Below are 12,961 nucleotides of genomic sequence, written 5' to 3' on the forward strand. Positions count from 1 at the left end.
CTGCTGGGGACCCCATGTGGGACTCGATCCAGGGATTCTGGGATCATGACCTGACCCTGAGCCGGAGGCAGATGTTCAACCACTGAGCCACCCAGGTACCCAGGGCACCTTTGAGTAAACAAACAAACAAAAAATTCTTTCATCGATGAGCTGCAGAAGAAGTGTCCCCAGGGGGAGGGGACAGCTTGGCAGCTGGCCCCCTTCCCTCCGCCAAGGTTTTTGTCCTCACTGCCACCAGGTCACCTTGTCTGCCCTGTTCACCTGCCCAGGTGTGGGCTGCACCCCATCCTGCCCCCCTTTTGCAGAACTTAGGCTGGAATTCTCTAAAAATAACCCCCTAGAAAATCAGCGAAATGAACAAAGGGAACACAAACGGCTGAACGACAGATGTGCTTGCCCAGCCCAGGTACCTAATCCCGAAACAACCGACATCCCACCACCCCTGGGCTGGCCAGGCCTCTGTTCCTCACTGCCTACCCCCGACCCCTGCCAGAAAAGACCCTCTCAGGTAAACCTGTTTGACACGCTCCCTCCCCCTGCTGCCTACCAGCCAGGCAGAAGTGGGGAGGGGAAAGGCAGACTTTACAGTGAGGCAAGCAGCAGGCCTTATGCCCGAGCTGAGGTCAAAGGGAAGGTGGGTCCCTAAGGCCCCATAAGTTGGAGCAGAATCCCACTGGGTGAAGGAGCCCCCCATCTGTTGTGACCTCTGGAGAGGGGGAGGTCCTGGTTGGGGGAGGGGAACTGGCGTGATCAGAAGTGGAGCCAAGGCCAAGCTCTAGTCATGGGGGGCAGGCACCTGGTTCCAGCTCTACCCGTCATTCTGGCCATTCCCTATCTTTCCTGAGGCCTTGGCTTCCCCAGAGGTCAAAGGAGGAAGTCGGAGGAGTGAACCTCCAATGTCTCTATTACTTCTAGCCCTTTTCCATTCTGCAACTCTCCACTTTGAGCCACCAGTTCCCAGATACAACTTCAGTCCATCAAGGTGAGTCTTGGGTATGGTGCTTGGGTAAACGTGTTGGTTCCCAACATAGTGATGACAGCTAACCATCCTGAAAGTTAACCAGGTACCGGAGACTATCGGAGCCACCGTGCAAGCATGGCCTCATTTCCTCCTCACACAAGCTCTCATCAGGAGGACCTCAGATCCCTATTTCACAGATGAGAAAACTGAGGCTTAAAGAGGTTAAGACCATCCCAGGGTGGGCTTCAGGCAGGGTTGCTCCAGGGTCTGTGTTCTGATCCCCAACGTTCAGTTGCTCCCTTGCAGAGTGGCTGTGATGTCTATAATAGGCACAATAGTCAAAAGGTGGAATCCCGAATGTCCATCAGCAGATAAATGGATAAAGAAAATGTGGCTTGTCCATACAGTAAGATGATAGTCCGCCTGAAAGAGGAGGGGAGTTTGGACATGTGCTACAACATAGGTGAAGCTTGAAAACATCATGCTAAGTGAAATCAGCCAGCACAAAAGGACAAATATTGTATGATTGCACTTCCATGAAATATCTAGAATAGACAAATTCATAGACATGGAGAATAGATTAAAGGTTGCTGGGGACTGAGGTAAGGAGAGAATGGGGAGTTATTGCTTAATGAGTACAGAGTTTCTATTTGGGATGATGGTAAGTTCTAGAAATGGATAGTGGAGATGGTCGCACAGCATTGTAAATGTGCTTTATGCCACTAAAGTGTGCACTTAAAGATGGCTAAGATGTCAATTTTGTGTTAGGTTAAAAATAACTTTTTAAAAAAGGTTTATTTATTTGAGAGAGAACGAATGTGAGGGGTGGCAGAGGGAGAGAGAGAGCATCTCAAGCAGACTCCCCACTGAGTGCGGAGCTGGACATGGGGCTCAATCTCATGACCTGAGCCAAAATCAAGAGTCAGATGCTCAACCAACTGAGCCACCCAGGCATCCCATTAAAAATAACTTAAACATATCTACACTAGGGACACCTGGGTGGCTCAGTGGTTGAGCGTCTACCTTCAGCTCAGGGTGTGATCCTAGAGTCCTGGGATCGGGTCCCACATCAGGTTCCCGCAGGGAGCTGCCTCTCCCTCTGCCTATGTCTCTGCCTCTCTCTCTCTTTCTCTCTGTGTCTCTCATGAATAAATAAATAAAATCTTTTAAAAAAATATCTGTACTAGGATAGATATCATTTATCAAACGCTACTATGCCCTTTCTGCGCTAGGTGCTTCACACGTCACCTTGTTTTACCTTTACAACAACAGGGCCATAGTCTCCCTCAGGCAAGGAAACCAAGATTCAGAGGATAAATTACCCAAGGACCCACAAGTGGTAAGTGGCAGAGCTGATACATAAACCCAGGTAATGCCGAAAGCAAACCTGGAGAAGAAGGTAGAGAAATCTGAGAAGGCGAGAACAAGCTGGGACGAACCGGGTGTGAGGCTGCTCACACCCCTACCTGTGTTTGCCAGCTTCCACAAATTCCATGTTTGCATTTGTCCCATCTCTCCCTGCACTTACGTTTTCCCCCATTTCACAGCCAACCAACACCTCCCTGCCTCACCCTTCCACTAAGTCACTACCTCTGCGTCTGTTCATCCAGGACTCCTCCCCATCCACCCCCTGCCCGGGAGCACAGCCTGCCAGCACTTGGGGGAGGCGGAGGGCTCGGAGTCCGTTAGTCTAATTCCGTTCTGAGGGAGAGAGGCCCAGCTCTCTCCTAAAGGTGGACTGCCAAGCACATGGCAACTGGGGGTCCCTGCCAGGGAGCTGATTGTCCCCAGAAGAACCTCAGGAAGGCTGGACAGGCAACTCTGTGAGGTGCCAGGCCTTGTGGATCTCAGTCTCAGTGTGAGGACGGTCAGGGCGGGGAGTTTCTTTTGTCTTTTAAATAACAAACTGCCCATTGCCCCTGAAACAAAAGGCATTCCACGCTCAGGTCACCCCGGAAGGCCAAGCATCCCCACATCCAGGCCACTGCACTCATGTCCGTTTGCAGTCTCCTGTCCGCTTGTAGCTTAGCCCCAAAGGTCACATGCGAGTGCAAAGCATCCTTGGGAATTCCTCACATGGAAGGGCTCAGGCAAAGTCACCGGATGCTACAGGTGTGACTGTGGGGGTTGGATGGGTGTGTGTGTGTGTGTGTGTGTGTGTGTGTGTGTGTGTGCCCCATGACTTGCTGTCTCTACCCCTGATCCCCCGGGACATTTTTCCTGGCTTCTGTTCCCCTAGGCCCTGCAGCCAGCTACTCACTGTAAATCCCCAGAAGACGTTGACTGATGACAACTGTGACTCCTTTCAGAGGAACTGAATGGCTAACACCACCCCAAGGAGTGAAATCCATTGGGTTTCCAGATCTCGGGAAAGATTTTTAAAGCAGATGGGTCTTCCCAAACACACCTTTAGTCATGTCCAGGAAGGGTGGCCTCTGCCAGCTGACAGATTTAAAGGGTAGGCTCCCATGCTCTTGGGAAAGTCACTGTGGCTCAGAGTCACCAGAGAACTTTGGTGTCAACCCTCTAGGCCCTGACTCTTGACTCTGCCATTACCCAGCCATGTGACCTTGAGCCAGTGTTGCTGGCTCTTTCTCCTTTATAAACTGGAGACAGTGATGGTACCCACCTTCGGATACTGAAGGGAATTAAATGGGATGCAGCTCATGAAGTACTTAGGACAGCGCTTAGTACCAAGGTCCTATTCAAGAAATCTTAGTTGTCTTTACTGTGCAGACATTGGTAGCCAAGCCTGGTACCTTTCCCTGGAAACCAGACTCCTCTTCAGACCCAGTACAGCACAGGGGGTAGCCACTACCTGCTATTGGCTATCGGCCAAGGATGGCACCCAAGACAAAATCTATTTGCCACCCACGTCCAACGTTTTTCTTAATGGCAAGTAGTGTGCATCCCCTGTCTCTGAGCTGGGGCCCCTGCACTGCTCCATCCTTGTGTCCTATTGTGCCAATCCTGGCCAACCTCCTCACAACACACACATGCAGTTTGGATCTCAAACTGATCCCTGATTCCCCCCACACAATTTTAAACAGCTTTATTGAGACATAATCCACATGCTCTACAGTTCCCTATACATTTTAAAGTATAGTGAACTGTATTTTTTAAAGTATTTTAAATTGTACAGTTCACTATACAATTCAATGGCTTTTCGTATATTCAGAGCTATGCATGCATCACGACAATCAATTTTAGCATATATTCATTACACCTTCAAAAAAATTTGTACACCTCTCGTCCATCACCTTTCAAACTCTCCTGCCCTCTGCCCCCCTGCCCTAGGCAACCACTTACCTACTTTTTGTCTCTATATATTTGTCCATTCTGGACATTTCATATAAATGGAATCGTACAATATGTGGTCCTTTGTGACTGGTTTTTCACTTAGCATGATTTTTTCCAATCCCATCCACATTGTAGCATTTCTTTTTATTGCTAAATAATATGCCATTGTACAAATATTGCATATTTTATTTATTGATCTGTCAGTTGATGGACACTGGGGTTGTTTCTACTTTTTGACTATTATGAATAATGCTTCTATGAACATTTATGTAAAATTTTTTATGTGGGTACATATTTTCACTTCTCAAGTAGATACCTAGGAGTGCGATCATTGGGCCATGTGGTAACTCTATGTTTAACCACTTGAGGAACTGCCAGAATGGTAGTTCTCTGCTTTTCCAAAGCAGCTGTACTATTTTAAATTTTCACCAGCAGTGTATGAGGATTAATTTCTTCATATCTTTGCCAACACTTGTAATTATCTGTGTTTTTTATTAAACTATCCTAGATAGCTCTATCCAGTGTGCAATGGTATCTCATTGTGGTTTTGATTTGCATTTCCTGATGGCTAATGAGGTTGAGCATCTTCTCATGTGCTTATAATAATTTGTATGTCTTCATTGGAGAAATTCTTCTTATGATCCTTTGCCCATTTTTGAATTGGGTTGTCTTTTTATTATTGAGTTGTAGGAGTCCTTCATATATTCTAGATACAAATCCTTTACTTATCAGATATATGATTTGTAAAAAATTTTCTCTCATTCTGTGGGTTGCCTTTTCACTTTCTTACTGTATTCTTTGAAGCACAAAAGTTTTTCATTTTGATGCCATTTTGAGTAAATTTTGTATGTGGTATGAGGTAGGGGTTCAAGATCATTTTTATACATGTGGGTATCCAGCAGGCCCAACACTGTTTTAAAAACAATTCCTTTCCCAATTTAATTATCTTGGCAGCCTTATCAAAAATCATGTGACCATAAAGTTGAGAATGTAGTTCTGGACTCTCAATTCTGTTCCATTGATCCATATGTCCATTCATAGGCCAATACCACACTGTCCTAATTACATTTCTAGTAAGTTTTGAAATCTGTCAGTATAAATCTTCCAACTTTGTTCCTCATTTTCAAGTTTATTTTGGCTAATATGGATCCCTTGCCTTTTCATATAAATTTTAGGATCAGCTTGTCAATTTCAGCAAAGAAATCAACTGGAATACTGATAGGGATTATGTTGAATCTGTAGGTCAATTTGGGAATAATATTATGTGTTTCAATCCATGGGCCTTTCTATTTATTTAAGTATTTTTAAATTTCCTTCAACAATATTTTATAGTTTTCAGAGTAGCGCTTTAGTTAAGTTTATTTCTAAGTATTTTATTTTTTGATGCTATTATAAATGGATTTTTTTCTTAATTGAGTTTTCAGTTTACTCATTGTGATAGAAATACAATTGATTTTTGTATATTTTTCTCTTTTTTTCAGATTTTATTTATTTTTTCATGAGAGACACAGAGAGAGAGGCAGAGACATAGGCAGAGAGAGAAGCAGGCTTCCTCCTGGGAATCCGATGTGGGACTCTGGCATCACACCCTGAGCCGAAGGCAGATGCTCAACCACTGAGCCACCCAGGCGTCCTGGTTTTTAAGCATTTTTCATGTATCCTGAAACTTCGCTAACTCATTTATTAGAGCTAATAGTTTATTCATGGGTTATTTAAGGTGTTCTCTATATAAATTATGTCATCTACTTCCTTTCAAATCTTGATACCTTTTTTTTTTTCTTGCCTATTTCCCTGGCTAGAATGTTTATAACTGATAAGTAGATATTCTTGTCTTGTTCTTAATCCTACAGAGTTGCACTCAGCCTCTTACCGTTAAGTATGTTAGATGTGGGGATTTGTAGATGCTAATCAGATTGAGGAAGTTCCCTTCTATTCCTGGTTTCTTGGGTGTTTTTATCATAAAGAGCTGTTGAATTTTGTCAAATGCTTTTTCTCTATCTATCGAGATGATCATAAAGTTTTGGTCCTTTATTCTGTTGATGTGGTGTATTATATTAATTGATTTTCAGATTTTAAACCAATCTTGTATATCTGGGGTAAATCCTACTTGGTCATATGCATTATCCTTTTTATGTATTGCTGGATTTATTTGCTAATGTTTTGTTGAAGGTTTTTGCATCTGTATGCTTAAAAGATATTAGTCTGTAGTGTTCTTTTTTGGTAATGTATCTGTCTGGTTTTGGTATCATGGTAACACTGACTTCATAGAATGAGTTGGAAAGTGTTCTATCCTCTTCTATTTTTAGAAGAGTTTGTGAAGAACTGGTATTAATTATTTAAATGTGTGGCAGAGTTCACCAGGAAAGCCATCTAGTTGAGGGAATTTTTTTTGTGGGAAATTTTTAAATTACTAATTCAATCTCTTTACTTGTTTTAGGTCTATTCAGATTTTCTATTCTTCTTGAGTCAGTTTTGGTAGTAGGTGTCTTTCTAGGGATTTATCAATTTCAATGAAGTGATCTAATATGCTGCCATATAGTTGTTCATGATGCTATTGATAGCCTTTTATCTCTGTAATGCCCATAATATCCTTTCTTCAATTTCTGGTCTTAGTATTCTGAGTCTTCTTTTTTCTTGATAAATCTAGCTAAAAAGACTTGTCAATTTTATTTATCTTTTTAATGAGCCAACTTTTAATTTTGTTGATTTTCTCTGTTGTCTTTCTATACTCTATTTCATTAACCTATGTTCTAGTCATAATATTTCCTTCCTTCTGTTTGCTTTGGGTTTAGTTTGCTCTTCTTTGTCCAGTGTTTTAAGGTGCAAGTTTGGGTTGTTTATTTGAGGTCATTCCTATTTTTCAGTGGAATTTTTTATAACTATAAAATTCCCTCTAAGCACTGCTTTTGATATGCTATGTTTCATTTTACTCAAAGTATCTTCTGATTTCCCTTGTGATTTCTACTTTTATCCATTGGTTATTTAGTAGTATGTTATTTAATTTCTGCATATTTGTGACTTTCTCCAGTTTTTTTCCTATTATTAATTTCCAATTTCACACTTATGACTAGAGAATATACTTTGTATGATTTCAGTCCTTTTAAATTTATTGAGCTTTGTTTTAAGGCCTGGCATATATTCTATTCTGGAGAATGTTCCATGTATGCTTAAGAAGAATGTGTATTCTGCTCTTGTTCACCAAAGTTTTCTATAGATGTCTGTTACCCATGCACATTTTATCTCTTCTCATTAATTCCCATTCCCAGAATGCCTTTCCCCTTATCTCCACAGAGCTAAAGTACATCCATTACTTAAGCCCTAGAGCAAGTCTTCCCTCCAATGCTGTGTAAACTGCTTTGGAAAACTGAAAATAAAGAAAACATATGCATTTGTTATCTAATGCCACATAACAAATTACCTCAACACTCCGTGGCTTTAAACAAAAACATTTGTTACTGCAGTTTCTGAGAGTCAGGCATCCAGGAGCAGTCCTCAGTTTCTTGCTAGCTATCAGCTGGAGATTTTAGTTTCTTGACACATGAGCCTTTCCACAACATGGCAGCTTGCTTCTCCTAGAGCAAATGATCTAGGAGAGACCCAGCAAACAAAAAAACCATGTGACACAGAAGCCATAGTCTTTTACAACCTAATCTCAGAAGTGAGATTCTCCTATGTGCTTTCAATTGCACAAACTCTGTAACAGTGTAGCAGGGGGCTACACAAAAGGTGTAAACACTAGGACATGGGGATCATTGGAGGCCATTCTTGAGGCTGGCTGCTGGAGCTTACAAATGATTTGTTTGACATAGCACAACATGGATCCAGTTGTCCAGTAAACACTGGATTAGACCTACTGGTCAAGCTCACAAATGAATATTGAGGCAATATTCCTAAATTAATTTTTAATAAACAGATTCATGTGGCACATTTGAAGAATAATACTTATACACAAGTGGGATTTATTCTGGGAATGCAAGGATGGTTCAATATTAGAAGAATCCATTAATATTGATTCACTATATTTTTAAAAATCTAAGGAGAAAATTTAATTATTTCTATAGATGCAGACAAGGAACTGAATACAATTCAACACTCATTCTAGATTTTAAAAATCTTAATAAAAGAGGAATAGATAGATTCTTTTTTGGCATGGTAAAATATATCTTCCTCAAAAGTTATCATCTTGCCTAAAAGGAAAGCACTAAAAGCAGTTCCATTGAAGTCAGAAATAAAGACAAGAATGCATGCTACCATTATTCTTTAAAAACTCTGCAGATACAAGCTGATACAAGTAAGCAAGAAGTTAGAATTAGGAAAGAAGTTAGAGGTGTAAAATATGAAAATAGGCAAAATTGTCACAATTTGTACAAGTATCATGATTATGATGTATAACCATCATGATTATATATCTGGAAAACCTAAGAGAATCTACTGAATTGCAAATAAGAGAAATGGGTAATGAAGCCAGTTATAAAATTCATATGTAGTAAATGATAGCTTTTTTACATATAAATATTATTCAGTTAAAAGACACAGTGGAAGAATTTCCAACAGTAACTAAAATATAATATAGTCTGGAATAAACCTCAAAATGTGCAAGAAATATATGAAGAAAACTTTAACATACATGTGTAGTGGCAGATGGTAACTACACTTATGGTGCTGAGCATTGTGTACAGAATCGTTAAATCACTATGCTGTACACCAAAACTAATATAACATTGTGTGTCAACAGTACTTCAATAATAAAAATTTAAAACAAAAAAAAATGTTTAAGAGAAGGGAAAGGGGGCAGGGAGAGGGGCAGAGAGAGAGGGAGAGAGAGAACCTTAAGTAGGCTCCACGCCACAGCAGGGAGCGTGACGCAGGGCTCCATCTCACAACCCCGAGATCATGACCTGTTCTGAAATCAAGAGTTGGATGCTTAACTAACTGAGTCATCCAGGTGCCCCTAAAACAAAAATTTAACATATAAAAGGAACTTGAAAAAATGCAGAGCTATACCATATTCTCAGAGAGAAAGATCCATCACTGCAAAAATGTCAATTCTCTACTCAGTTACTTTATTAATCCAACACTATCTCAAAAAGATGCCTGCAGGACATTTTTTGTGACACTAGAAGAGCTGATTCTAAAAGTAAACAACTGAGTCTACCCATGAAACCTGGGGAAAGAAGAATAATGAGCAAGCTTTGGGGGGAGAATTAAGAAGCCAGGGCTCCAGGCCAAGCTCTGCCCTAAAAAATTGAAGGACCATTCATCATTTCTGTCAGGGCTTTGGTTTTCTCATCAGCAAAGCAAGGCATGCAGGCTGGGGGTGGGGGGGGGCAGGGGTCTAACCTTCCTTTCAGCTCTAGAATTTTCTGATCGATTCTGTGGTGAGACTATTAGTCCAAACACTGCAGACTTGGATGGAGCCATGTCTACTCTGAACAAGTCCAGGGCACCTAAAAGAGTGTTTGGATAAGTATGTGAATTTCTGGGGCGCCAGGGAGGCCTTTTGCTAAAAAGCAGCCCTATCCTTACCCTTATCCTCATCCTGTCTCTGGTATTGCTCTATGGGATTTACTCAGTTGATGTGACCTCTCCCTCCATTACCTGCCCCCACTAGGACATAAGCATGGTATTTGGGTCTTACCTCTCTAATCTTTTCTTAGGAGCCAATCTGAATAGGAGAAGGGAAAAGATGGGGAGAACAGAGACTCTACAGAAGAATGAACTCCCCAGGGACAAAGAAAAGAGAAAGCGGAGACACAGACACTGCAGACATCTTAGCCCCAGAAAGTCCATTCAGAGACCCCAGAGGAAGCACAAGAACTATCCCCAGATGACAGTGGAATTACATGAATCAATATCTTTACCTGCCAAATAAGTGCATTAATAGACCGAGTTCGTATTTATAGCTTTCAACAGAACAGAACCATTTGAACAAGGAGAGAAGGAACACTTCCTCCTCTCTCCTCTACCCAGTCAGGAAGGACCTTCTGGAAAGAGAACATTTGAAAGAGTTCCTCAAAGTAGAGGGAGGAAGATGCTTGGCAAAGCGTGTTAGGGTGTGCTTTCTCCAAAACCAAGAGAAGGCATAGAACAGGTGGGGCAGCCAGAGAGCAATGAGGGATCCTTCACTTGAGAAAAAAGAAACAGAGGTGCTGGGGAGAAAAGATGCTAGCCCAGGAGGCCAAGCACTGTGAAAGGCTTCGGGTGGGGTGCCATGCAGTAGGTGCAATAATTCTTCCTCTTAAGTGATTTTAACATTTCTCATGATTTCCCAAAAGCAGGCCCCCGCATGGGAGTTTTGGAGGTAATGCTCCGGGGGCCTGGCATAGTTCGGGCCTCAGGAAAGCCTGCAGTCGGACCGCTTCTAAGTGGCCTTTATCTGCCGCAGTGGCCAGGCTGAACTCAGGTGAACTCAGCTATTTACCAAACTTCTACCAGAAGTCCAGCGTCACGCTTAGGGCTGTGGTGAGCATAACGGAAGCCAGGAGAGGGTCCTTGCTGTTGAGGAGTTCATAGCTGGTAAAACAAGAATTGCAGATTGGAAAGTGGTATTATTCATATAATTCACCCAAGTCCGGAATTAAATATAAAAATGAGTGGAACGGTGAGTGAGTTAGGAGCTCAGAGGGAACAGAGACAGGACAGTGGGCTGGTGGCCAGGGATGACTTTATGGAGGAGGTGGAACTTGACCCCAATATGCATCAATGGGATCAAGGTCCCTCGGCTTTCCTCCATGCCGCAGGCTATGAGAGGACCAAGCCAGAGGCCCAGGAGTGGAAGAAGCAGCTTCTTTTCTGGAATCTTAGAAGTGAGGCTTTAAGTGAGAACCTTCTCCGATCCTATCTTTCTCAGTGCTGTTTGTTTGAAAAGGGAGTAGATTTTCCTGTTACAACAGCCAAAAAAACAAAATAAATCAAGAAGGGAACAGCAAGCATGGACCTGGAAATGAAGTTAAAATCTCTAGGCTTAGTGAAGACACCACAAAATGGTTTTCTCCTCAAAGCGGAGCTCCACCTAGACTAGACTGCTCTAATGGATCTGGGGACATATTCTTCTCCCTGACAACTCCACCCACCCCACTTCCCACCCCATTTCCTCCAAAAGCCTTTTGCAGATGGTGCCTCTCAGTTCCCAGAACCAGTCTGGAGCAGTGATTAAAAAGATCAGAATTCCGGGAACCACTTTTTTCTTCTTGGCCACCTTGGCAAATGCTTAAGCTACACTAAGATGCGGTGAACCATTTAAAAGTGACAATCAAGATGCTGGGGAAAAATTAAGAATTCCACTAGGCATAGGGCCAGTCTGTACACACACACACACACACACAAAATCGGTTGTTTGGGGAAAACCTAAGATTCTGTGAACACTCTTTTGGGGAACCCTCCTGACCCAGGGGTGCTCAGACCCCCTCTCCCCTCACTGGTTCCCTCTTTCCTTTCCCCATTCACAAGGACAGGAATCATCTGCATTTCTAGCAGTTCTCTGCGTACTACAGGGTTGTAGCCCAGCCTAGAAAAAAAGAAATAATGACAGACTCAGGATCTCACTGGATCTAATAACCCTGAAGAGTCCTCTGTACAACACCTGATGTACAGCCACTGAAAGGACATTCTGTAATCTTTTGCCCATTTCTGTCTTTCTCGATTTTTCCTGGTGCTTGAGAAGCTCTCCCAAGGATGCAGAAGGCAAGATAAGGAGATTAAAACAAGAGAGAATATAATAGGTATTAAAGACACAGCAGAAACCATACTCATGAGCTATAGGTGACTTGAACAAGAAACTGATCAATGTACTCACCTAAAAATGGTTTATAAACTGAAAGGACTCCTGCATTCCAGACGGTGTTAGCTTCCCAGGGCTGCTGTAACACGGCACCTCGAACTGGGTGGCTTAAAACAACAAGCATTTTTTCTCCTACAGTGTTGGAGGCTAGGTCCAAAATTAACATGTCAGCAAGGCTATGCCCCCTCCAAAGGCTCTAGGGAAGAATCCTTCCTTGCTTCTTCCAGCTTCTCGTGGCCCCAGGTGATCCTTGACTTGTGTCAGGTAACTCCAACCTCGGCTTCTGTTTTTACTTGGCCTTCATCTCTGTGTGTGTCTATGTGTTCTCTCTTAATAAGGACACCAGTCATTGGATGTAGGGTGCCCTAAATTCAGGGTGATTTCATTTGTAGGCAGTTGTATCTTTAAGGACCTTATTTTCAAGTAAGGTCACATTCTGACATTCCAAGTAGATGCGAAATTTGAGGGGATGTTATTCAATCAACTGCACAGAACAAATCAATTAAGAGACCAATAAGTAAGCACATCTTGGCAAGAATCTAGAAAAAGAAGGACAAAGGAAAAAATCTACAAGCAGTGCAAAGTTGTTATAATCAAATGATGAAAAATCAGCCTTCTTCAAGCATCTCAACAACTAGCAAGAGATGATGAAGACAAGTGACACAATGTCTCCAAGGTTTTAAGGGAAAACGTTTTAACTTGGCCAAACTGCAATTTTGTTATTCACATATGAATGTTTCAGAAAAAAGCATTCTTAGATATTCTCAGGAACATCTTTCCTGAAAATATTACTTTAAGATCCACTCCAACCAATGGAGAGGTGAAGGAAAATGCGCCAAAGAATGGGTAGGTCAAGTGGCACCTGGGTGGCTCAGTGGTTGAGCATCTGCCTTTGGCTCAGGTCGTGATCCCAGGGTCCT

General features: G+C 42.3%; 1 long non-coding RNA gene across 7 annotated transcripts in view; it reads right to left on the bottom strand.

The window, feature by feature from the left end:
* Positions 1-12,961, bottom strand: part of LOC121492146 — a 56,379-nt gene that overhangs the window by 22,761 nt on the left and 20,657 nt on the right. For all 7 annotated transcript variants that reach the window (XR_005988118.1, XR_005988117.1, XR_005988120.1 and 4 more), the window contains 2 exons: positions 12,057-12,525; positions 7,680-7,847 (listed from right to left, as the gene is read on the bottom strand). This is a non-coding gene — a long non-coding RNA (uncharacterized LOC121492146). The remainder of the gene's footprint in view (positions 1-7,679; positions 7,848-12,056; positions 12,526-12,961) is intronic.

Source organism: Vulpes lagopus, chromosome 5, assembly GCF_018345385.1.
Source record: "Vulpes lagopus strain Blue_001 chromosome 5, ASM1834538v1, whole genome shotgun sequence".
In the NCBI taxonomy this organism is placed as follows: Eukaryota; Metazoa; Chordata; class Mammalia; order Carnivora; family Canidae; genus Vulpes; species Vulpes lagopus.